Here is a 22,989-nt window from a genome sequence, read left to right as displayed (position 1 = left end):
CACTCAGGAGACGGCTCCGAGGCATATCTTTGAGATTTCAGCCGTCTTGGGTGAACAGAAGGGACCGGTTGATGAGTTTGAAATTGAAGGACATAAAATGATGATGAAGGTTGATAGGTTGATACATGCTCGCCGTGGACCATCATTTCAGGAGAAACACTCAAAAATGTATTAGGAAAAGATCAGAACTCACTCAAGCCCACGGATGTTCAACCCTGTGGCTATGGAGAATCAGCCATAGACATTCTAGGGCAGTTGCATGCGCAAGTGATGTACAAAGACAGGAAGTGCTCATCAAACATATTAGTAGCGAAAAGGGGTGCCTCGTTACTCGTATGGGAGGAACAGAGGAAATTAGGGGTGAGAGTTCAAGTGAACGCACCAGAACCAGACACCATTGGAGAAATGGAGGATAAATGGTCCAGGGAATTTCCAGAAGTATTCACTGAAGGGTTAGGCAAACTTAAACATTTTGAACATAACATCAAGCTCAAAGGATATGCTCAGCCGATGAAAGTGAGACATGTACCTCTGAACATGAGAGAACAACTACACGAAGAACTGAATGATCTTATGAGCAAAGGGGTAATTGAGCCTGTGAAAGCGACGGAATGGTTATCACCGGTGGTACTAGTCACCAAAAGCAACAGAAAACTAAGACTATGTGTAAACCTGTAGAGTTTGAACCAGAACATCTTAGTTGAGAGACACCCTCTACCAATGATATCTGAAACTCTAGACACCCTGGGTGAACCCAAGTGGTTTTCTGTAATTGATCTGTCGGCAGCGTGCCACCAGGTTCCACTGTCCAAACAATCTCAATATCTTACAGCTTTTATTACACCTGAAGGGACATTGAAATGTTGTCGTATGCCATTTGCCCTAGCATCGGCTGCTTCTGTGTTTCAGAAAGTTATTGAGGAAATTTTGAAGGGACTAGACAAAGTAACTGTTTTTCAAGATGATATATTGGTGAATGCGGAAAATGAATGTGAGCATGAGAGAGTGTTGAGAACTGTACTAAATAGGCTTAAAGAGGCAGGTTTGGCAGTTCAGAGAAGTAAGTGTAAAATAGATGTTAAGGAAGTAGAGTATCTAGGTCACAGGATTTCGAAAGATGGTATTTCACCCAAAAGATCACTTGTGGAGAGTATTAGTAATGCCCCTCCTCCTAAGGACAAAGACCAATTGCGCTCATTCATGGGCCTAGCAGAGTATTATCACAAATTTGTGAATGGGTTTGCAGTAATATCATTTCCACTTAGGGATTTACTTAAGAAAGGTGTGAGATTTGAGTGGTCTGAAGAGTGTCAAGAGGCCTTTATGTCAATTAAGAAGGGAATTGCACAGGCGCCATGTTTAGGTGGATTCATTCAGGCAGGAAAACCACATTATCAGTCGATGCCAGTATCCTAGGGTTGGGTGCCACGTTGGCCCAATACGACTCAGGGAAAGTTGAACATGTGATAGCCTTTGCATCAAGACCACTGAGAGGTGCGGAGAACAATTACTCTGTAATCGAGAGGGAGGCATTAGCAATGTCATGGGCCATATCACATTTAAAGTTTTTCTTATGGGGCCAAGCATTTCGAATAAGAATGGACCACAAACCTTTGGTGCAGTTAATGTGTAGTGTTGACTGGGCCAAGGGCTCATCAAGGATATCTAGACGGATGGTGGAGTTGTTGGGGTACAATTTTAAAGTATGCTACATACCTGGTAAAGAAAATGTTGTGGCTGATTGTTTATCCAGGTTGCCGGCTGAAAGTAGTGAAGATACTGAGAGAACCAAGGAACAAGAGTTCAGTATTTCTGAAATAGAGTGTGATGCTATAGATAAGAGCGAATGGTTGCTTGCGGATAAGGAGGATTTTGTATTGAATCAGGTTAAGATTTGGACAAAAGAAGGGTGGCCTCATAAAAATGAAGAAGATGGTAGTAAACTCAGAAGAGGGAGCAAATTAGTGCCTCCAGATGGTGTCAGATCCCAATTAGTGAAAGTGACTCACCAAGGGCATTTGGGAATGGGAGGCACCAAGAGGTATTTGAGGCAATCATTCTGGTGTCCTGGGATAGACAGTGATGTAGAAAAAAATGTTAGAAATTGTAGGGAATGTGCAAAAAGTGATTAAGGCAAAGTTGTGAGGGAAGTTCCACTTGTTCCAGTGAGTGTGTCCAGTGACCCATGGCAGAAAGTGGCAATTGACCTGGTGGGACAAATACAAGAACTGGGTGAAGGGTATAAGTACTTAGTGGTATTGGTGGATTACCATACCAAATGGATAGAATGGAAAGTACTTTGTGAGGCTACCACGACAGAGATGATATCATTTTTGGAAGAAGTGTTTTACAGAGAGGGTTTTCCCTCGGTGTTAGCCACCGACAATGGTGTGCAGTTTTGCTCGGACAGGATGCTAACATTTTTTAGGAAGTTCAGTATCAAACATGTGTGAACAGTGCTATATCATCATAGGGCCAATGGACTAGTAGAAAGGGCCAACAGGTTTGTGAAGAGCGGGATACAATTGGCATTGGCTTCAGGGTTAGGATGGTCAAAAGTGCTTAAAGAGATGATTTGGAATTATTGTACAACACCAAATGCGATCACGAAAATATCACCATTCATGTCATTGAAAGGCAGACAACCTGGAACCAAACTTTGTCCAGGCTGGCTGGAAATGGCAAAAAGTGAAGATATAGATTGTGAGAAAATCATGGTACTCATCAGAGAGGCACAGAATATGTATAAACAAAAGTTTGACTAGGTCAACAAAACCAAGGAAACAAAATGGGAAAAGGGTGATATGGTTTTGATCAAGAATCCCAGGTTACGTTTAAAATGTGTAGAGAGCAAACATTTGGGACCAAAAAGGATTGCAGCTGTTAGAGGAAATGTAGTGATTCTGGAAGGGGGAGAATGTTGGTCAATGTCAAAGTTGGTCAAGTGTTCATCCGATGTGTGTGAAGACAACAATGTGGATAACAATGATGAGATGTATGGTAAGCCCACAAATAGCAGTGAAAAGGATGAGGAACAACATAATAAAAAGGAGGTTGTGGAAGTTCCTGATACTAATGTAAACACAGGACTGAGTCTACAGAGAGTAAGAAATAGATCAACATGGCTCAAAGATTTCTATATAGAATGACATTATATTAGCAGATGCCAAGGGAGGAGATGTGTTATGTTTGTGTTTAGTTACATTCCTTCTTTATGGTATACAAATACAATTGATTCAATGTGTATTCATTTCTTTAATCAATTCACAGTTCATTCAAGTTTTGGTTGACAGGTGATGTCTAATAGTTACATAAGTGTGTTTCTGTATCTCATAGAATGATAAGCAGACATTGTGAACTCATACAGTTCCAACATAGAAGCATTGCTACGTTGTAATGTTCTGGAATTGTTGTGATATGTCAGTTGGTGTCTGTCCCTTGACAGAGCCTGCTGTTGCGTACTCTGAAGCTAATAAAACTTGTTAAATCGTCTGAACTGGTGATCTTTATCTTAACAAAAGGGTAGTTTGGATTGGGATTTCCTTGATGGAATGAGAGTCCTTGTCCCAAGGAGGGGAGTCGCTCCCAGCGAGGTCCCCTTTTCCCAGACCACTAGGCAGGGTCTTGCGGAGCAGGTTTACCTTCCTAGCCTCACAGGGGGTAGCTCCCCTCTGGGGAGAAGGGACACATTGTCCTGCCTCGTCACATACCCTTCCTGTTAACTGTGAAGCTCCCCCTTGATTAGGAAGTGGGAAATGACAAGTCCACATTGCCTTGTTCTTCCCCCTTTTGATGCTCTACCGAGAAAGAAAATAGTTGTTGATCTAAAAAACATCTCACGGCTCAGGCGTTCAAATCTTTACTCAGACTCATCCAGGTTAGGGGAGAGTAATCAGTCACGAGCCGGAACCTCCTTCCTGTGAGATAATAATGTAAGTTCCACTGTGGCATATGACTGTTCTCTGGGGAGCAACTTCCGCCTTGTGTATAAAACAGGGTGTTTCAAGCCTTTTTTAAGTTCTTGTGATAACACAGCTCCCAGTCCGACCTTAGAAGCATCTGTATGGAGAATACATTCTCAGTTTAAATCAGGCATCTTTAATACAGGCTCTTGGCATGGAATTTGTTTGCCGCCTTAAAAGCTTTGTTGGTCTTCACTTTCCCAGACATGCTTTTGGGGATGGGAGTTATTGTCGGCAAAGATAGAATAATTTGGTATACATATTAAGTAACAGCCGGTAAATACAAGGAAAGCGAGAAGCTCTTGTTTAGGTTTTGGTACCGGTGTTGCTTGTACTGCTTTGACTTTTTCTGTCTGTGGTTTAATCAATTAATTTCTCAAAGAATAACCCCAGTCATTACAGCCAACTGGGCCACATGACATTTTATGGGTTGGCTGTTAAACCTGCTCTCCCGAATGCTCTTGCAATGGCATAAAGAGGGTGCTTGTGTTCAGGCCAGGTCTTACTATGTATAATTATGTCATCTAAGTAGGCTCCGAAAAAGCTGGAATATGGTTTTAGGATTATATCCATCAATCGGTGGAATGTGGCAGGAGCAACATGTAACCCAAAAGGCAGTACTTTAAATTGAAAAAGGCCTTGGAAAGTGGAAAAGGCATTTTATTCCCTATTGGTGCGGTTCAGGGGCACCTGCCAATAACCTTTGGTTAGGTCCAGTTTGTTGGGCTTCACTTTCCCAGACACTCTTTTGGGGATGGGAGTTATTGGCGGCAAAGATAGAATAATTTGGTATACATATTAAGTAATAGCCGGTAAATACAAGGAAAGCGAGAAGCTCTTGTTAAGGTTTTGGTACTGGTGTTGCTTGTACTGCTTTGACTTTTTCTGTCTGTGGTTTAATCAATTAATTTCTCAAAGAATAACCCCAGTCCATTACAGGCGACTGGGCCACTTGACATTTTTTGGGTTGGCTGTTAAACATGCTCTCCCCAGGGCTCTTGCAATGTCATGAAGGGGGTGTTTGTGTTCAGGCCAGGTCTTACTATGTATAATTATGTCATCTAAGTAGGCTGCGAAAAAGCTGGAATATGGTTTTAGGATTATATTCATCAATCGCTGGAATGTGGCAGAAGCACCATGTAACCCAAAAGGCAGTACTTTAAATTGAAAAAGGCCTTGGAAAGTGGAAAAGGTATTGTATTCCCTATTGGTGCGGTTCAGAGGCACCTGCCAATAACCTTTGGTTAGGTCCAGCATGAATAGAACGATCCTAGCTTCTCAATGAGCTCATCAATTCTGGTGATAGGTTAATTATCAAAAGTGGAGATGGAATGTAATTTCCTAAAATATATGCAGAATCTATGCAGAATCGCCAGAACTTGTCGGGTTTGGTTACCAACACAATGGCGGACGACCACAGCATCTCATGGAGTTCTGTCTCAATCATTTTCCTCCTTGCCTCCGGGATCCGGTACCATTTTAGATTCACTGTTTGCCTGTCTGGGGTACAGTGTTAAATCCTGAAGACACTGAATAATTGCAAAACATGCCTGAACATGTTTGCTTTCTTAGATATATTTTTGTTTTCTAACACAATCTATATGATTTCCCTAAATAAATAAAAAATACATTTAAGGAACTGCTAGTATCTGGCCTGCAATTAAACCATGTCTGCTTCATGGCAGTGCCCAGAGGACGTTTGCAATGACATCTCATAGAACCCCTAACTCCTCCTAGCTGCTGGGCTAATGGGCATATTCATCATGTAAAGACCCATATTCTCAGGAACCAGGTGGCTACGTTCAGCGATTAAAGGGAGGGATGATGAATATTTCTTCCATGCTGTAAAAATTCCTCCTGTCCAGGTGGTAGATTCATCTGTTTTTAGGTAGTTCCAAAATGTCCAAAAAACAAAATGTTGGTAGGCCATGCTGGTGAAACCAGAATCCTGGAGCACTTTGGAATCTTCCGGTCTTTGTGTAACACCTTCAAAATCAAGGGGAGAGGAGGACAGGCATAGCTTTGCTGACCTTCCAAGGGATCGAAAAAGGTATTGCCTAGAAACCATGAACCATGTCCCATTCACAACAAGTGGCATTTGGCTTTGCTTCAGCAGGCAACAAGGTCAAGCTGATAAGCTCTCAGGTTTCTCAGGAGTGTCAGTGTGATTAATTAAATTCTGCTCTACCAACTATGGGGTAAACATGCCACTCAGCCCTCACAATTCCACAAACCAAGAACCAACGCAATCATAAAGGTAAAACAGGCACAGTTAAGAGCTATACCTCAGTCGCCTTTTGTAGTAACGTGGGCCGAGGCAAGGCTTTGCTCTTATGAGGGATGTGAATGTGAATCATAAGCGCCCCAAACAGCAACGCATAACAGTCCAAAATAAAGGAAATGTCCCATCAAGGTGGTATGAAAATAGATATAATTTAACAAAAAACACGATCTGCAAGAGAACTAAATAGAAAACACTGTACAAAACCCACCCCTGTGGTAAGTCACAGAACATGCAACAGAATGAAGAAACTAGCACCCTGTGTGTGAATACATGGATGATATGCAAATTACCAACCACAAAAAAATGATATATCTTTGCATGAACGAAGATGCACTAGTGACTTAATCAGTCTCTAGGGCCCAAGTGGACCAAGGGGGCAGTTAGACGTCAACAATACCTTGTTGCAATTCTTTGGTGGGTCGACAGTGTCAAGCCCGGTTTTCGAGCATTGATGTGAGAGGATCAAGCCTGGTTCGGGTACGGTGGATCATGTGGACCCAAGCAGCAAGCGGGCGTCAAGCAGGGGTGAATGCAGTTGCTCTGTGCGGTTTGAAGGGGCCCTCCTTTGAGGTTGGGCCAGCCTGAGTCGTGTTTTAGCTGCTGGGAAGGGTTGATGCTGCAAGCGTCAGCGGGTGGAGTTGATGGTCAATGGTCATTGAAATGGTGATATGGGTGCTTCGATGTGAGGGTCATTTAAGCTGACGCTCAGGGGCTAGTCGGATTGAGCCACGGCCAAAGTCAACATGTGACTCTCCAGTGCTTCGGATAGGGTCCCGGCATCGAGCAGTTGATTTGAGCCTAGCAGGTGACGGTTCAGCAAGGGCACGATTCAGCATTGAGCTGGCTTGAGATGTTGACAATACAGTTTGAATGGGTGGCGTAGCGCAAAAGACAGTGCTGACGTATTCCCTTGGGTTCTATGGGCGGTGAACACAGTGCAACCAGTTTTATGAAGCAGAACAGGGAGTTCAGCTGGTCGGGTCCTCCAGATGCTGTGAGGCACGCTTATGGGGACTATATGGCAGGATGGTTCATTTCAGGGTCAGCTCTTCCGGCTTTAAGAGATTCTGGTGCACAGTGGCAGGTCCTGGTCCATAGCAAATGTCACCCTCAATGTGTCCTAGGAGTGGGTAACGGCAGAGCGCTCCTCTGCCATGGATTGTTCCTTCTTCACCTCAGGCTGAGGGTTTTAGAAACTACAACTCTCCCAAAGGAGGTCAAGTGAATCCTTCTCAGGTGTTGTTCCAGAGTGAATCTAAGAAGTGTTGGGAGAACTCTTCTTTTAAAGGAAAAATATCCAGCAAGTGACTGGACTAAAACAAGCCTGTCTTAGTGGTCCAATCACTGTTCTTCAAAAAAGTGGACTTTGCCCTTCTGACATCACAATCAAGTGCTTTGTCTGAGAGCAAATGAAGAGGACTGTCATGGGACAAGACTGGAAACACTGTGTACCAGGTCCTAATTGGGGCCATAGAATAATGTCAGCCAGTAAACTAAAGAAACATGCAGGCAGAAAAAGAATCCAGCCTTATAAAAGGCTTCTATGTCCTTCTTGCAGAAGAAATGGCCTACAAACTACTTAATCAAGCCCACGTTGGGCGGCGCACATGCGCGCAAGAACATCCAGAGCAGGGCGCTGGTGCTCAGACGCTCGACCAGAGAAGACGTGTTCACCGGAGTTCCGAGCAAAGGGAAGCACACAAGGGGCCACGCCCCAGAGATCCTTCACCCAGGCCCCTCGCCTGTTAAAGATAAGTACTGCCCGCCTCAGGGTTCCCAAGAGGCACGGGGGAAAGCGCGCAATGTTGCAATGCAGCGAAAGGAAGCAAGCAAATCCTGAGGAAGCAGCAAGGGGCATACGCAGGGGGCACTGCCCAGGGTTCTCAAGCCCCCCTGCTCCAGAAAAGCTAAGTTCATTGTGCCTGCATTTCCAGCATCATAGTGTCTTCAAAGGCAACCTTGAACCACGCGCAGAACCTAGTTGGGCGGCAGCGCGAGAGCAGTGCATGTGTTTAACATACTAATTAGCCATGTGCCGCGATTCAGGAAACGATTGCATTTAACTGCACGCGGTTTTCAGAATAACCGCAACCCGTCACGTGCGACTGTCAGCACAAATCATTGCCACGTTTAGGCTCACTATTCAGAGACCTCCAGCAAGCAGCCTTTTGCGGAGCCACCCGCGGCCATAGATCCGCATGTGTTGGGTCTAACCCAGAACAATTGCATGCGCTTTAACACATAGGCGGATGGTGAGCCTATAGAGCACTCAGAAGGGTGTAACTAACCATTTGCATGAACAGAACCTGTGAATGCTCTGTGTGTGAAGAAACACACAGATTAGTAACTCCTACTCTCTTTGCAGCAATAATAGTGCTCCAGACCCCGGACCAGAGAGTGCGCAGGTGGGAGGCCAGCACTCACGCCAGTGATAAGTCTCTTTGTGGCTCTTAAGTCTTGTTGTGTGGGTGTGGGGGAATTGTGCATGCTAGGGTTTAAACGTATGCTCTGTTGTGTTACCCTATGTTCCCTTACCTGTTCACCTCCCCTCTCCTAGTCCTCTTACTGGTTCCCCTCACTACCTGAACCCATCCAACCATCATGATCCTAACCCTCCTTCCCCACCAGGGTCTCGGAGGCTTTTGTAAATTCTAACTTGCAGGGGCCCAGACCGTGGAGAGGTTGGTTGGTTCGTGCACTCCTGAGCCTGGAAACTGAAGCTGTGATAAGGACATGAAGGAGAGAATGAGGCAGAGAGAAACAAAACGGTGAAATTGTCTTCTACTGAACAGATCGCTCCTGACTACTCTAACCCTGCCATCTTCCTTTCTCACTAGGATCAAAGGCCTTTACAAATGCAGCACCCTGGTGTGAAGCTGCTCCCTATAAATGGGTGTGTGTGTGATGAGTTGCCATCTGGTAATGGTGTGAAATCCCTGGCTTGTTTGATTTAGATTTAATGATAAAATGATGCAGGTAATTCCATCTCTGAAAAGACTCCCCTTCATAAGCACCATGCCAAAAGCATAGCGTGTACTTGTGCCCAGCTGAATCAGTATCATGATTCGCAGCACCTGCTCTACCAATGGCACACAGCTGGTTCAGAGGTCACAGGTGCCCTCTTGACAGCTGCAGTGACATGCAAGTCTATGCAACGCACGGGCTGCATTTAAAATATGCACCCATGTTCTAAAAACTGCATAACTCTGAAGACCCTGTCCTGGTAGGATGCTAAACTGTAAAAATAACCATATCCGAGTTAGGGTATGGAGGGCAGCATCTATCAGATTTATCTCAGCCACATTAAATTGATATTGCACCTGTGTCAGCTCTGTAGGCCACGTTCAACTGTAAATGGGTTATGTGTATTCCCCAGACAAGGCTCACTCCTAACCACTGGTAGGACTTTCGCCATGGGGATTGTTTCTCCTTAATTATTTATTGGGCATTTATAATGCGCCTATGGAGCAAAAGGTGTTTCACGGTTCTTTATTAAGGGCAGGTAACACCCTTTCCCCGGGGACAGCAACTTCGTAGGGAGCTAGCATGGGAACAGGAATAAAGGGGGCACACTCATTTAGAGAGCCAGGACTCACCCCAGGGTGCAGCATTGTTAACAGCCTTTGTTCTTTGAATGAAGGGAAGGGGGAGGAGTTAGAGTAGTCAGGGGAATTCTGTTGAATGGAGACTTCCACCATTTTGAATCTCTCGGCCCCTCTTTCTCTTTCCTGTCCCTGCCACTTTCTCTAGAGCAGTACGAGTGTGAAATCAGAAGGGCAAAGTGCACTCATTTCAAGGTTAGGGATTGGACCTCCTAAAGCAGGATAATTGTAGTTCAATCTCCTGGAGACATTTACCTTTAAAAGAAAGGGTCTCCCACCTGTTCTCCGAATCATCTTGAATCATCCTAGGACTTCAAACATGAAGAAGAATTCATTGGATCCTGCAGAGAGAGTAGTCCTTTCTAAAGTCCTCCAGTCTTGAGGTGAAGGCAGGTGTTCCAAGGCAGAGGCAGGCTCTGTCCCCTAACCAGCCCCATCTACTACTGGGGTGAACTCTTCTGCTGGACCATAAGCCTGCCTCTCTGCCAGCCACCCTATCTCCAAGGACCTCACCATTTTGCAGGTTATCTGAAAGTGTGTGCGAGTCTCCTGTGTTTGGGAGCACAGGGAAAGGGCTGACATTGGCCCTTGAGACACTGGAGTGGGAGTCACAGCACTGGAAGCCAGAAAAGCCAAGACCCCTGTTGTCGATGATGACCCGCTCTGAGACATTATTTGTGTACGCTTGACTCTGAGCGATCTAACAGGACCTTTTGACGCTACCCTTTGGTGTCCATTACTCTCTCAAACGCTGTCCGCTGTCTGGCTCCTTGCCTCAGCTCAAACCATGAAGTACTGCTGCCTTGCCTTGCTCAAGCCCCTGTCCGAGACACCAGCTTCTTCATTGCTGTTCCTGTAAGTAGATTGACCCAACCCTGATATGCCCCAAACAGCGTCCTATGAATCCCTGCATCAAATCGACTTGCCTGTGCATCTTGGTACCAGCACGACCGCCATCAATGCTCAAACGCTGAACCAAACCTTGTAACTGCACAATCCGCACAGTTCGAGTAGATGATTGGAGATAGAAGGTCCCTTCCTTTTGACCCCGACTCAAAGCCATCTTGCTGCTGGGTCATCACAAATGCTGCACCCTCAACCCGAGACGACACCGCGATCGATGCTGAGAAGCCTGGTTCAACACCATTGAACCATCAACACATTTGCAAAGGTAATATTGACCGATATCTGCCATCTTTGGGCCCTAGAGACTGCATAAGTCATTTGAATTCCCTTTTGCAACTCGAAGAAATATCCTTTTGAACATGGTGGTCGTTTGATAGCCTTTCCCACCTTGTCTCAACACCCAGAGTACTGTATTTATTCTATCTGTGCATATTCTGTGTTTCTTATAAACGGGTGGGTTTCTACATTGTTTTCTAGTTAGTTAGTATTGTACATGGTATGTCTGGTTAAAGTATATGTAAGGAAGGAATGGTATCGAGCAGTGGACACAGACACAACGGATAGAAGTTTTGAAAACCTTTATTTAGGTTGGGTTGGTAGAATTCCTAACTGGCCCTAACTCTTGAATCAGAGTAGTCTCTACCATTAAACAAATAACAAACAAGTCCAAGTAGTCAGTCTAGTCAAAATAAAAAGGCATATACTCAGAAAACCTAACCTTGCCCTCCTTCTCAAAATCGCAAATGTGTTAAGGGAATACAAAAGGAAAATAGTGTCTCAAAATAATTGTCAGAATGGCTTAAGTAACATCTCCTATCCCCACGTTCAGCCCCTAGGGAGTTTCTTAAAAAGAATAGGTGGATGGCACAGTTCTATCAGTCTTGCACACTTTGGCTTACTGGCACATTTCAACAGTTCAATCTTGGGCTTCAAACCCCTGGAAGTTCAATCACTTCCTTAGGCTTCGTCCGCCTTTTAACAGTTTATCGAGAAGCCACCCTCAAAACTGAGAGTTTCTTCCCTCTCCACTCAAGGGGTTACGCAACAAACTGTTTAACAGATTATTTTCTTTAACCCTATCTCACGACACAAATCGGGAGGGACTCTTTTATGGTATATAGGACGCACCCTTGTTAGTGGTGAAAAAGGCGATTGGCTGTGCTAGTATAAGATATTAGGTCTGCCACACCGGTAGGGAGCAGGTATTTTTCTTGGGGAAGTGTTTATTCGGGTATATGAACGCACATGTTTGTCAGTATCAGCAGTTTGTTTTTCAATGTTGCTAAAAGTGATCGTAGTGCTCATTTTATGTGGCTGTGGAAGGGAAGGAAGAGCCAGAGCCACATTAAAAATGTAAATAGTGCACAGCCGTGTAGCGCAAGTTGCTGATATAGTTCAGTAAGAAACAGAGTAACAGCTTTTTCTAATGCATTAATAAGGGGCTTCGTTGTTAAGGTGATGGGCCTGTGGAGAATGCCACTTCTATACTAATACAATCTAACAAGGCGGGCTTGTGGAGAAGGCCATTGTGTGTAAGCGTTGAGTGTGAGGTGTGAAAGGGCGGGGCTTGTGGAGAAGGCAGGAGTGGATGAAAATAGGGCAATTGAGCAGTGAGTGAGCAGATTGTCTGAAGAAAGAGTGAGATTTTTAAAGGTTTTAAATTCATAAAGGATAAAAAGAAGGTAGGGAGATAAGAATATTTTAACAAGAAAGAAATAAGACGCAGGTAATGGCGTCCTACTGGCTACAGGCTCCTTTTAAGCACATGTGTAGGAAGTTGCCCCAATACCGTGTGAAAATATCAAAGTACCATTTTGAGCGGGTGTAAAACACAGTGGGCAAGTGTTGTAAAGAAAGGCCCGGAGAGGGAATGTTCGATAAAGATATTATAGAAAGTGTGTACTCGTATCTAGCAGCTACATATAAAGGAGCAAAGTTCAAAAAGAGACAGGACATTATGTGGCTTTGGAAATTGTACGAAGAGAAAGAAACGGAGAAAGGGAAAGAGGAGGAGGAGCAGGGAAGTGCCACCAGCACTTTCTACAATATACCCGTTATTAAAACCAGCTGCAGGGTATACAAATCCTAAACGAGTGTCAAGACAAGGAAGGAACACATAAAAAGACGTGGACAGCCCAAGCATTAACAACAAAGACGAGAAAGGGAAGAGAAAATATTTAAATGACATAAAAAGGTGCGTGCAGCAACAACTTGGCAGTGTGTTCAAGGAGGTAGAAAAAGCTATGTAAAAGGAAATAGAAGAGAAGGAAAGGAACAAGAGAAGGAAGCCTATGAACAGGGATGGACAGCAGGACTCAAAGTTTAAAATAGACAAGTGGGGACGGGACTCCAACCATAGAGTAACTGACACGGCAAGCTAAGGGCACACCATGTCAGACTGGGAAGGCAGTGCTAACAGCGATCAGGGGGATGACAAAACAGACACTCACCCTTTGACAGATAGGTGACGGGAAAGGCGAAGGGATAAGAGGAAGAAGGGGAAGAATCACTGGGTGACTGGGGAAACTGGCTTCGCAGCAGGAAAACCAGAATAGCGGTATCAAAAGGACCACAAAGTGGCAATAAACGCAAAGCGTGCACACAAATGCCACTATTAAAGAAAGCAAGGGGCGAAGTTCATCATATACCGTGGCAGACAATGGACAGGGATAATCTAGTTTACCTTCATTGATGGTGGGGGTGAGCAAGTGGATTTATGTTTTTGAGAAAGAGACAGCGGGAATCCAATTGGCCAGAGGAGATATCAGACGTATTTTGGCAGTATTGGTTGGGGATAGTAGTGACAAAATAAGGCAACAGGCCGGATACGCCGGGGTAAAATTAAGCTCTAATATACACGATGGAGCGCCCTTTAGCAATTATCGAGCACATGTTTGGAAGGCTCTGAGGGAGCTGTATCCAGACACATCAGATATGGGTTCTATATTGGCTCGCAAAATGAAGCCTGATGAGGACCCTGCGGAATGCATACAATCCATACAGGAAATGTAGACGCAGGAAAATAAACAGTCATATGACGAATAAATACATTTGTTCTACCATGTCCTAGTGAGGGGGCTACCATAGATATGCAGGTCTAATTAGAAAAGATAGTGGGAATTGAGGCAAAGGGGTGGCATGAGATACAGGCAACAATTGTGTACTTTTGCAAGAAAAAAAAGGAGAAGGATAAGGAGACGGTGCATAATGCTACCAAGGCAGAAAACAAATTGGTTCAGAAAAAAATTGCAAAAATACACATGGAGGGAGCAGTACTCACAGGGACAGTTGTCGTTCCACAGGCACAGCAAGGGGGGTTCCCAGTGGCTGTGATGATTCCGGCAAGGAGGCTACACACAGGTGCAACCCAACCAGCAGTGGGAGACCAAACAGATGCAACAGCAACCCGCATTCATAAGCATGCAGTAGCCTGGGGTTATGCAGGCAGGCGGAGGAGGTGCACACATGGGACAGTATCAGAAAGGGAGAGGAAACTAGACATGTGGAAGGGGAAAGTGATACAGGGGATTGACTCCACGTTTTGGAGTGCAGTGCTGTGCATGTGGGAATTTTAAACATGTCATACGAACATGCTCACTTGTTGCACAGGGAGGGCAACAACAGCGATATACATGCAGCAGTCTCCTCAACAGGTGCAGGTAATACTGCAGCAACAGAAGTTGCAGATACAGCCAGCACAGACACAGGGCATTACTACCCAAGGACAAGTGCAGGTACAAAATGGAGAAATTACAGGAAATCAAGGATCCAGTGAGCATACTTCAGGCACAAGCACAGACGAAAATACCCGAATGGGTAACAATATTGGGGCAGAACACAATACCCCAATACACTGGAGTGACAATGGTAGGTGGTAACTGATTTGCGTTATCTATTTGGATGCCCACGGAGAGTGTGAGTGTGTCCTGTTCTAGCAGAAACTGAAGACCCCGAGGAGGAACCGGAGGTAGCAGTTCAGAGAGGGCAGAGGGGATTTTCCTTTCGTATAGATACTGGGGCAACCAGATCATGCATCAACTAAGAAGGATTTCCATTATCTAACAAAGGTTTGGACACACAATGCTTTTTGGGGACAGTTAGGAAAGTTCCTCTGACAAACAATGTAAGCTCAACGATAGGGACGCAGCATATTGTAGCACCTTTTCTGTATTCAAAAGAAAGTCCCATCAATATTTTGGGGAGGCACCAACTCAGCAAATTGAGCGCCACTAATTTTCAATAACAAAACAGAAAGCACAATATTTACAGGAAGATTTGGAAAAAGTGCCCAAGTGTTTGTGGACAACAGGACCTCATGATATAGGAATACTTAAAAGGGAAGGGGCGGTACACATCAAGTTAAAAGAGGGAACACTACTGCCATGAGTAAAGCAGTACCCCCTATCACAAGAGGCAGATGAGGGCATATATGAGACATTGCATGCCCTATGGCAGCAAGGCATAATACAGATGAGCTCATCACCCTGCAACACCACTATCTATCCAATTAAGAACGCAAAAGGAGGGGTTTGGTGTTTTATATAGGATTTCCGCCCTCTGAATGACATTATTGAGGCAGAATATCCATTGGTTCCAAACCCTGCAACATTTTTTGGCAGCATTCTCGCTGAGGCACACTACTTCACAGTGGTTGACTTAAAGAATGCCTTTGTTTCCATTGCACTACACCCATACTCTATGTATCTCACCGCCTTCACATATCGCGGGACGCAGTTGAACATACTAGAATGCCTCAGGGGTACTGCGAAGGGCCTAGCATTTTCACAGAGGGATACACATGGACTTGAGCAATTTACTTACAGGTTACGAGCACAGTGATAAAATAAACTGACGACTTGTTAGAATGCTGCACAACAGAAGAAGAGCATACAAAGGACTCAGTGATACTACAGACACTGCTAATAGACAAATGATACAAGGTGGACAGGGAGAAATTGCAATATTCTCAAAAAGAGGTGGTGTACCTGGGTCAGATCATGTCAGCAGACAGGGGAAAACAAACACCAGAAAGAGTAGCAGCCATACACAAGACTCCACGACCAAAAACAGTGAAAGAAATGCAGCAATGTTTGGCCTTGTGCAACTATTGCAGAGCATGGGTCTTTGATTATTCCACATACACCAGGCCATTGTTAGAAGCACTAAAAGAAGCACAGAAAATGAAAACACACATAAAATGAACAGCTGAAATGGGTGAGAATTTTGATGAGCAGAAAAATGAATTGGCACATGCACCAGTGCACACATCAAGTTAAAAGATGGAACACTACTGCCACGAGTAAAGCAGTACACCCTATCACAAGAGGCAGATGAGGGCATATATGAGACATTGCATGCCCTATGGCAGCAAGGCATAATACAGGTGAGCTCATCTGAATGAGTACATTTTCATAAACCAAAATTAATAAGGAATGTGGATTATGTAATCAATGTAAGATAGACAACAGGGGTTGGTAGTAGGGAGGACATGTTAGGAAAGGGAAAAAGTGAAAAGCAATGTCTTAGTGATTTAATTACATTCTAATTTCAATAAGTAGCCAATATTAGCAGGCGTACCCCTTTCTGCCTACCATACATGTTATTTTACTCCTTACTTCTGCTGGTAATATCCTTAATTTCACATCTCACCTCCAATTATCTGCTGGATTCCTCAGTGACCCCATTTTGCTAAAAGGGCTGCTTCCCTTGATAAACTTGAATAACGTTATTGCTGTGCTCACCTTCCATCCGTTTTAGAGTTGGTTCCCCTCTTTATATGTTCAGTAACACCTGATAGTCCTGGGATAATCCCTTCCTGTAATGATATATTCATGGCTTCAGTCTATTTGCACATGTTTCGAACTCCCTAAAGTTACAATTTAATCCAAGACACCTGGTTCCTCACGTATAGAACATGAGTGTCTCTCTCAGTCCCATTTGCCATAATCATAGCATTTAAAAATGTGCTTTCTCTATAATGCGTATTCATTTACAGATGTGATCTAGCCTCTTAGCGGGTCATGATCATTTGCGCTAGTAACCATGCCTGCTGTCATCTCCGTGTGCGTTCTTACCTGTGCCCTTGCGCCAGCACTCGTACTAGCAATTCGAGTACAGACGCCATATTCTATTGTTGTCAAGCGTTTCTATGGCAACCACACCGCAACTATGCTTGTCACGTTGTGAAAGAGCAATGGGCGGCCATGCTTTGGGAAAGAATGTTAGTAAATATATTGAATGCATTAAATAAACCCAATTGCCTTCTCATGTATCATTTACCCATTGCAATCACCAACTCTATTATATTTACTCTAATTGTTACATTTCATGTACCGTAATTTACGACTAATTGTGCTGCTGCCCTAATTCGGTTACAAACGCTCCATTCAGATTGCCGTTAAATTCGATTGGGCATAGACAAATTCTATAAATAGATCTGTTTAGGAAAATCATACCTAATCTGTTTGCCGTGGTAATTAATTTAAATGAATACAGCAGGCATATAATTACCCTTAATTATGTTGGATGTAACCTTGTGCTATATTAGTAGTTTAAAAGCTTTGTGATACTTTGACTACGCTACTTGCATTGAGCAGTTTCATGTACTAGTGATAATCCCCCTGCTCCATTCGGATTCTACATCCTTATTCTATGATTAAAGATCATTTAGTAATGCATGAGAATATTTATTTAATTAACTGTTCTTACCCATTTACATAGGATAAGTTATTTTGAGCGGTAAGCTTTGCATATCAATTTCTTTCTTGGTATGCAGACATAACTGTCCGCCACTCCTTTAAAGAAATAAGGTCATCTCATTATCCTTATTCAACCCAACCTCTTTTGGTATGCAGACATAAGTGTTAGCCACTCCTTTAAAGAAATGAGGCCATCTCATATCTAAAATCAAGTAGATTATGTGAACAATGGTGGATATGCTAAATTCGATTTAATGCTGTATATGGCTTTTAAATATTGTTTGACATTGATCCATTACTAGGGAACACATACTATATATATTCACAAATACATCTAATATATCAGTATGTATGGAAAGGCCATGCAAATATGTCTTCGGGTTCTATGTGGGACGTAAGGCAATGATATTTTCATTGCCGCACTCTGCTCTCTGTAGATTAAAGAACAAACACAGCACCGGGTGTGTTGGATAATGACGACACAAATCTTTCTCGCGCCTTCGCGAGTGAATAGTGTTATAAGCAGAGCGATCTACATGGTTTTCAGTAATTGTTTAGAATTACTTGTTTGTATTATCGTTTGGAAAACATACACTGTGAGATACATATACCTAGCTTCAATGAAACTCAATAATTGAGAAACGCTACTTTCGTGATTACGAGCGCACATGCGCACAACTGTTGCTAGGATACCATCATCAACAAACGTATTTTGATATGCATCCCGGGTAGTATTCATACTTTACCCATATGATTTTCTGAATACACACATATAAAGTACAAGGCATTTAGTTTACTCGAAAGTTTGGGAATGTCACTTTTGGAGTGATATTTTGAAACGCTATGTCCGCATTACACATACGCATGCGTTAGCCACTGGGAAAATAACAGTGATATTAAGAGAGAACGGATCGAACGCCGGCTCTTGTAAGCATTGCACGTTCCTCCGAGCAGTAAGATCATGCAGGTAAGCAAGAAATATGTCATTATCACCACAGTTTGGCGCCTTAGTTCATACAATTATAAGAATGACACTAGATATTTTGTTGCTCGTGTCTTCACAGAATTGTGGCTGGTACAAGTTTACAGCAAACAAGCAGGTAGGCACATTTCCAGTATGTATACATGCATTAAGAGCATCGGTGAAGAGACACACATAACTGAGGTTTTGGTTGATCAATTTAGGACACTGACACTCTAAGGAAGAGATAGGGAAGTCACGCTTGGTGACAAAACTTTCAGGTACCATATCTATATTCTCATCACCCACTAATAACCCAATGAACTTTAAGGAATGATTAGGAGTTCAATTTTCTCAATTTGCCTTATTTTCTCTATTTTTCTGTTTGGATTTCTACAACAACCTCATACAATAACGATGGATGATTGGTATGTGAAATGATATTTATTTCAACATTGGAATTTGGCTGTAATTCACTCATGTTTACTGTTTTTGAACTTATGTACGGTAATTGGATGTTTCATGACATGCTGATTACTGGGTTACTGTGATTGCCTTAAAGCCCTGATGATGGACTTTTCGTCTGAAATGCATTGGCAGAATTAATTAGGGCACGGATAAGTAAGGCACATATCAACAATGGAATAATTAAAGTTACATGTGGGTTTACCACAATTTAAAATTAAATGAAGTTTGTCTACTTATTTAAGTTCATACAACAATACTTTAGAATATATAAGCAAACATCAACCAGTTGACATAAGGAGCTTTACACGATTCCCTTTGTGTTTCAGGTCAAATGGGTCAATTTTCCTGGGAACTAATTTGGGCTGCGCCAATGTTATGCAGAAAGCGCTGCTGGTGTGGGAACTGCAGCACTGATGGATCTCTGGTGGGCTTGTGGGTCCAGAGCATATGCCCATCTTCCACCTGACTGGAGTAAAGTGTGCGCTTTCGTCACTTTGCATAGCCCTGCACTTGTGGTGCCTCGAAATAGCACTGCCATGAAGATCGGGCTCTAGGGGAATATGGCACATCAAAATGAGCAAGGAAAAATAACGAGAAGGAAAAGGGAAAACAACTACTTCTCCAGGAAAAGTTCAGATAACCTGGTCGCTATCCCGGATGAGTACTGTCTGGTCTGTTCAGCTGCAACATTTTTTACTTCGTTGCTACTTCCAGGAGTAGAGGTTGCAGCCAATTCAAAATGGCTTACACACTATGAGTTATTGCAACTAGCTAATTTAACAGCGAAAGGGTTGAACACAATCAATGAAGAGATGAGGGCTTTGCGCTTGGTGGCCCTTCGACATAGATTCGTCTTGGACCTCCTAACAGCCATTGAAGGAGGTGTGTGTGTCAGAATTGGGTCAAGCTGTTGTACGGCAATTCCTGACAGTGAGGCTTCTAATGGAATTGTAAGTGCAGCTATACAAGAGATAAGAACACTCCAGGGAACAATTACAAGCGAGGCCTCCTGGCTTTCTGGATTGTGTTGAGTGACTGTCCCCATGCTAGTGCTGCTTCTCATCACCTTCTGAGTTATTAAGAACACTTTTAAAGTATTTTTTAAAAAGCAAAAAGGACATTTGATGTTACCCTTGAGTGCTGATAAAAACAGTATTTAAACGAAAAGCAGAAAGAAAATAATGGGGGAAAATGAAGGGAAGGTTCCTGATGGATGGGTGTTTACACAACCTGCTAATGTTGAACATTATAATCAATACTGTATGCAATGCCTAAAAGATGGGACAGGGTGTGTATGGGTTGTGGACGATCTGAACAGCTGGGAGGAGACTGGGGGAGACATGACACGGTTAGAGAAAATATGGATCCATAATGATGAAGTTGCTAAAAAGAACGAGGGGCCCAAAACGATTTAGTTATTGATAAATTAATAAAAGGGGGATATAATATAAATTCAAGTTTAGCCCGGTATGAAGGAACACACTTATCAGCTACGAGAGAAGCACTATAGAGAGGGAGGGGGGCTCTTTCTGATATCTGTGAAATTAAAAGCTTAATACAACAAATCCATAAATCCTGGGGCACAGGTAAGTGTAATCAAACTTAGTTGTAGAATGAAGCGTGGTAAATAGGCCCCAAAAGCTTGCTTGTGCCTTAAACGTGTGCTAGCATTGTGTTCATGGCAAATGCTGCTGAATCTGGTTCATTAGTAAAGAGCATGCGATCCCAGGCCAGTGTTAAGAGAAGCACACAGAGGATAGTAATTGCTGGGGGAAGACAGGTGCAGCCAATGACTACTCAAGGTCTTCCTCGGCCCAGGCTGCCTGCTGGTGATTGTTGGCGTGGCACTGGCCGGAAGCAGCTGTGCTCAGTCGGAGCACGTAGGAACTCTCTGCAACTTGGAACATGGTCCGGCGGTGAATCATTGATGTCCCAGGCCCAGCGGTGAAACCTTGCTGCTCTTCCAAAGAACGGAGCAATACGCGGCAGCACGCCGCTCAACTCGGGATAATCACAGCCTGGGGAGTTGCTGATGACCCCCCCCCATGCATCAGATAAGTGCATTGCTCAATGTAATGATGTATATAACACAGAGTGTCCGCACACTGAAGTCGTAGGAGAGCATTGGTTTCATATTTGCAATTACGCTCAGTAGTGCCGTGCATTTTAATACGCACCTGATATTTACTTTGCTACAGACACGCATGTGTGAGGGAACATTGCGTGTGTGTGACGGACTATGAAGAGAGACATTTAACAGGGTGTAGACATGACTCATAGACTCATAGTATATTGTGCAACAACGCTGTGTTTGTATATTGTGCAACAACGCTGTGTTTGTTTGTAGCTGCTTCGTGTCACATTTCATGCTAAATTATGTATCATGTTATTAGTCCTGTGCAGTTTTACCAGTACATTCATGTGCAGGAAAAGAAGCACCAAGGCATACATTAAGGGACATTACTAAGAAAGAAGTGTTGCCTAGAAATATTCGTTGTGGTTCTAGTGTACAAATGTCCTGTGTTATGTTTTTTCATTCATGTAGTTTTATGTGCTTATGTTTGTGGCTATTCATGAAAATAGGCAAGTACAGAGTGGAGAGTTAGTATCCTAAATAAGAAGGATACTGACAGTAGGGACTAGAATACAGGTCAAGATTAGTTCATGTTTTTGTGGTGTATGTTATCCAAATTCCCTTTTGTGGTTACCCTAAATACCCTCTACCTATCTACAACCTCTCCCTAACCCTCTTCAGCCCTTAGGCTGCCTCAAGTGCCTGTGTTTATCAAAATCAGGAGCCTGTGCCAACCAAGGGTGGAGGGGTCACTTAATTTGGCTTCCGTTGCTAGGAAGGAGTTGTGTATACTCCAGGGATGCGACATAATCACCAGCCCCCAAATTGGGCTAATTAAGCCACTTGAGTCAAATGGAGTCTCCTCCCCCTTTAACGGAGGTCTTAAAGGCCTTACAAGAGATTCAGGCAAAATTAATTCAGTCTCGTCAGGAGACGGCCACGTTGAAAATACAAGTTAGCTGTTTGGTCACTCAAGAAACACCCCTACGCCGCCAGCTGTAGCAGGATCATCCAGTAGGACTGCTACTTTGGTGGTGCAACAACAGTTGGGGGTACCTCTAGCTGCCCCAGAGAGGTTTGAAGGAGATCCTAGGAAGTTTTCTACTTTTCTAACCAAATGCAAATTACATTCAAACATGTAAACCCACAACGTTTGAGTTTACCAAGCTTGAACCGCCTTTGTTATTTCTTATCTAACGGGGGATGCCGCAGCCTGGGCAATTCAGCTGGTACAAAAGGATGAGCAGATCTTGTATGATTAGGCATGGTTTTCCGTGGAGTTTGCACAACTATTTGACCGAAGAAATGTGTCTTTAGCTCAAGATAAGGAGTTGCTAGCCTTAAAACAAGGTACAAAAGACTTGGTAACATATGTGACGCAATTTAATCGATTGGTTGTGGAAACAGCATGGCCAGGACCAAAGCAGATTGTGTTATTCTACCAAGGGTTAAATGATGAACCTAAAGATGCAATTGCCCATGTTGAACCTCAGCCAGAGACATGTAGTGCCCTAATTGACTTAGCTCTAAGGTTGGACCACAGGTTGGGGGAAAGAAAGGGTGAGAAAATGAGAACACAGGGAGTACCTTTTGTGCATCTAGATAGGAGCAGGGAAGGAGGAGGCAGGTCTGGTGGAGATTTGGGGGAACCCAAGCAGAGAGGAAGTATCCGGGGTCCCTTGACAGCAGAGGAAAAGGAGAAAAGGAAGGCCAACAATGTATGTCTGTATTGTGGGCAGTCTGGGCATTTAATTTGGAACTGTCCCAATACTCTGCCACGCAGTGGGGGTAAAATGAAGGTGGAAGCGGGAAAAGACGGAACTGGGTAAGTGGGGGAGCGACTATACTGAGCCAGCAGGAGACAGAGTTTGCTTCAGTGGTGGCAAACACGATGCAAATCAAGGCCCCTCATATATATCTGTTGGTGTCTTCGATTTTTGCAAACAGCAAGCAAATGGTGTTAGAAATGGTAGATTCAGGGGCCACAGGAAATTTCATGGACATTAACTTGGCCACTAAATTAGGAATTCATAC

At 43.6% G+C, this 22,989-nt stretch overlaps 1 protein-coding gene across 2 annotated transcripts in view; it reads right to left on the bottom strand.

Annotated features, from left to right (window-relative positions):
* The window catches only part of LOC138569869 (ATP-binding cassette sub-family B member 5-like), a 1,230,756-nt gene that overhangs the window by 667,410 nt on the left and 540,357 nt on the right, over positions 1 to 22,989 (bottom strand). The window lies entirely within an intron of this gene.

This window comes from Ambystoma mexicanum, chromosome 2q (genome assembly GCF_040938575.1).
Source record: "Ambystoma mexicanum isolate Mex_15411 chromosome 2q, UKY_AmexF1_1, whole genome shotgun sequence".
Lineage (NCBI taxonomy): Eukaryota > Metazoa > Chordata > Amphibia > Caudata > Ambystomatidae > Ambystoma > Ambystoma mexicanum.
Note: the sequence above shows the minus strand (reverse complement) of the source record. Positions and strands in the feature narration are given on the sequence as shown.